Here is a 4,312-nt window from a genome sequence, read left to right as displayed (position 1 = left end):
AGCACAGCCTCAAAGTTGCACACATGAACGTGACCAAATCCACTCCCGTAAGGTGTGGGCAGATTGAACATAATGTAAATAAAAGTCGAGGAAATTTCACACTGAATATTAGTATCATGTTTTTATCTCTTTAATTACATCAATAAAAATATAAGTGCAAATGAGTAAAACAATGATATTTTAAAGATGAAATCCTAAGCAATCAAATCAAATGAGAACATAAATATATCACTATCACATACAACATGTGTATAGATTTGCTGTCAGAAGTGTTGTTGAAAGGTGTGTCATCACTTTTTTTTTTTAAACATTGGACGTGTTGGGGGCCTATGCTCCTGTCCTCACCTTCTAACAAGGTGTTGGTACACCTCTTATCTCTCCTCTCTCATCTCTACATGCTTAAATATCAGGAGTGCTGAGCCAGCTAGGAGAAGCCTGTAGATGCTGCTGCAATAGTGATGTTGCTCTTTATCCCCTTTCCGATGTCACACTTGGTCTTTGCAGCCAAACTTCACCAGATGAGCATGTGATGCCTTTAAAAAAAATAATAAAAAATGAGCGTGACACAAGGTGAGCTATGGCATTACACTGACTGCCACATCCTGTTGATGATGAGACTGTCACCTCACTGGCAACACTCAGACTCTTTCAAGGCTGCAGCTACAATAACACTTAGAATGTAGCACATCTTCCTGTTTCTTGTGTCCAATTATGAGCAGTGGGTTAACTGCCCTTCTGAACTTTCTCTCCATTGGCATACACTGCAGTGACCTTTCACAATAAATCTATTCTCTTTGCTCTTATGGTTAAGCTGCTAAGCGGGAAAGAGCAGGCTACTGGGCTTGGCCCGGCAAGCTGCGCTTCTTCTCAAGAAAATCCACACCCAGCTGTAATGAACCATGCATTCTTCTGCAGCCTGGGGTCGAAAGCAGGACTCCTTCACTTCATATAAAGATAATTTTATTGTTTGCAGTGCAGAAATACAAATTATAAATTAATTTAAACACCCTTTATGTTGATTTATTTTTTTTATCACTTATTGTCAGATGTTGCTTATTGATGTTACTGGCAAAGTCACTTAAGATGTCATTATTTCGATGTTGTGATTGATCTAAAATCAACGTACTTCTTTCATGAACAGGCCTACAGAAAATGTATGCTGCAAGTTTCTCCAGTGAATCGATTTTTTGTCAGTAACTGAATAATCATTATTGTTTATTATGTGTCTGTTTAAATTTAAATAAAACATTAGTGTAAAGCTAATCACCCACTTCTGTAAATACCATTACAGGCTATTATTGTGCTATGGTGGGAGAAGAGCACAGTAGTGGGTGTGTCATTGCCTATCATTTAACTATATTTGATCTTTCATGTTTCCTTTTTGTATATTTCAGCAACAGTCACATCTAGATGCAGTACGCAGGGAAAATACAACTTTTATCTAACAATGGCAGTAATACTGTTGATCACAGCTGTTTGTAGGCTGTATGAAGCACCCTCTTTCCAGCTGACTGACTGCCCACAATTATGAGGGCTGCCCCAGTTATGTGTGTTTAATCTGCTTTCTCTGATTCACAGTCATTACAGTTCTACATGTTGTTCATTGATACAGGACCAAAACAGGGGTATAGATTAGTCCAGATAACAACCTTTACCTTGGTCAGAGAGTGCCTGTGCAGAGGGGGTTAGGATCTTGACAAGGATGGCAGAGGCGGAGACCTCTGTCTACACTGACCTTATCAATAAGACCAAATGTTCTTGTTTGTGCATAAGCAATGTAATTTTAAGGGTGTCACAGGGAGGAACTGTCATAGTTGTTATGGTCATGGCCAGAACCATGTCAGTGTAAGATGCCATTGGGTTCTACTGGGAGTGCAGAGGGGTCTGGATTCACTGCATGGTACCACTATAAAATGACTTAATAAACTAACCTTTTTCTGCAAGGGAGAAAAGCACAGATTTGGAAAGTTTAAAAAAAAAACAATGCAGTTCATAGACTGATTTTAGCATTTACATGTGAGAACAAGCAACAAAAATTTCCCAAGAAAAATGGCCGGTGTGGATTAACGTTTTGGTATATAGATGTTTTTCTGTGTTTCCTGACAATGATGAAGACTGGGTGGTGCATTTGGATAGATACAGAGGTATATATTTATGTCACCTAGTGTCTAGCAGCAGCCATTAAGAGTACGTGTTTACAGGTAAACTCACTGGATGCAAAAAGGAAAAAAGATGGATAAAAGCAGAGAGCGACTGACAAATGAGAGTAGATTTAAGGAAACAGCCCATCGTCCTTCAGAAGATAGATTCTATGAATCTAAGACCAGATCTTGTGCTGTGATCAGAACCAAAGCCAGTCATGTACTTTGTGGTGTCAACAGTAGTATGGGAGGATGCAGCATAAATGGCCTATGAGAGGACAACGCTAAGTTGGTAGAGGCAGAGGAGTGTGGTTGGAAACCTATGGTCCACCCAGTGGAGGTTGGCTGAAGGCATTTTGCTGGCAGATCAGTTATGTCCCTGTTAAGTAAACTGGGTGTAAAAGGGCAGAATCTAAAGTAGCTAGTGAAAAACATGGCAGACACTGCAGCCAGGTCCAGTGAGTGGCTGTGGGTTAGAGGAAAGGTGAGTGACTGGGGCAAATAGAGGTCAGTGCAGAACTGGTTGTGTGCACTATGAGGCTTCTATCTAAATATGTAATTTTCTGTATCTATATATTTTGTACATTATTATATTGTTATTATTTATCTTTCTTTTCCTGTTCTCTGCACTGCCACTTTGTTGCTGTAACACTGTGAATTTCTTCACTGTGGGACTATTAAAGGCGATCTTTTTTTTGATCAAAGTCTTTTTATTATTATTTTCCATTTTTCCAACTACATAGAACAATACAAACAATACAAAACTACATAAACAAACCCAATCTAAACAAACATAACATAAGCCCTTCCCACCCCATCCCCAAAGCACCAGACCAATGTTGGAATACATATACATATATATATACTGTACACAGTTACATACAAAGTAAGGTCTTGACCTTACCCTGTAAAGTGCCTTGAGATAATGTATATTATGATTTGGCGCTATACAAATAAAATTGAATTGAATTGAATTGAATTACTTATTCAGCAAAGTTGGCAGCAGCCACATTCTCAACAAAGGATATGAATGGTTGCCAGGTAGAATAAAATTTCCCAACAGATCCTCGAATGGTATATAGAATTTTTTTTCTAAATGTATATAACACATAACCTCTCTGATCCAATGTCCATATGCTGGAGGATGGGAATCCTTCCATTTAGAGAGAATAAGCCTTCTGGCCAGCAATGAACAGAATGCTGTCTCATTTTTATATTGCACTTACTGAGAGAGACACCCACTGGGGCCACCCCAAATAGCGAAATTAGAGGGGATGGATGTATTGTTTTCCCACATATTTTAGAGAAGGCCTCAAAAATAGGTAGCCAAAATCTATACAACCCTGGACATGTCCAGAACATATGCAACAGTGTGGCCGGAACTTGTTTACATCGATCACAAGTTGGGTCCAAATCTGGTTTGAATTTAGATAATCTATCCTTGGACCAGTGAAGACGGCGTACGATCTTCAACTGAACCACAGCGTGTCTTAGGCATACAGACGAGGAGTAAATTCTCTGAAAATTTTTTTGCCAAACTGGCTCTGAAATAGGTTCCTCTAAGTCTGTTTCCCATTTACGTTTAAAGAGACTCCAGACTGGTCACTTGATGTGAATTGAGCAATGTATAAATTTTACGAATAATTTGTTTGGTAACCGTAGAACATTTAAAGATAGAGTCTAAAAGTGACTTGGGAGGGCATAAGGGAAAACAGTCTGAGTTAGAAATAACAAAACATCTAACTTGAATATACCTGAAAAAGTCTGACCTAGGAATACCTCTCTGCGATATCTGTTCAAAGGAGGCAAACGTATCTTCTACGTAAAGGTCGTATAGTGACTTTATTCCAACGTGTGGCCAGGAGTCAAAGGCATCATCGATTACTGATGGGATGAACATGTGGTTTTTTGCCACTGGAGCAGCAAGCAACAGCCCTGTAATGTTGAGGGATCGTCTAAACTGGTTCCAGATCTTCAGTGTATGGATAACAGTCGGGTTGGATGTAAAATTAGAAATGGGCTTTTTATAAGGTAGTTCAGAGCACAGCAAGGCTGCAGGCGAGGTATGTTCAATTGAGGTCTTCTCCAGTACCAACCAGCTGAGGTTATCAGCATCACTCCTCATCCAATACATCAATGTTCTAATATTAGCAGCCCAGTAGTAAAGTTTG

The sequence above is a fragment of the Trachinotus anak genome, unplaced genomic scaffold (assembly GCF_046630095.1).
Source record: "Trachinotus anak isolate AG129_WGS33_773 ecotype Australia unplaced genomic scaffold, CSIRO_AGI_Tana_v1 ptg000021l, whole genome shotgun sequence".
NCBI classification, from domain to species: domain Eukaryota; kingdom Metazoa; phylum Chordata; class Actinopteri; order Carangiformes; family Carangidae; genus Trachinotus; species Trachinotus anak.
This window is presented reverse-complemented; position numbering follows the sequence as displayed.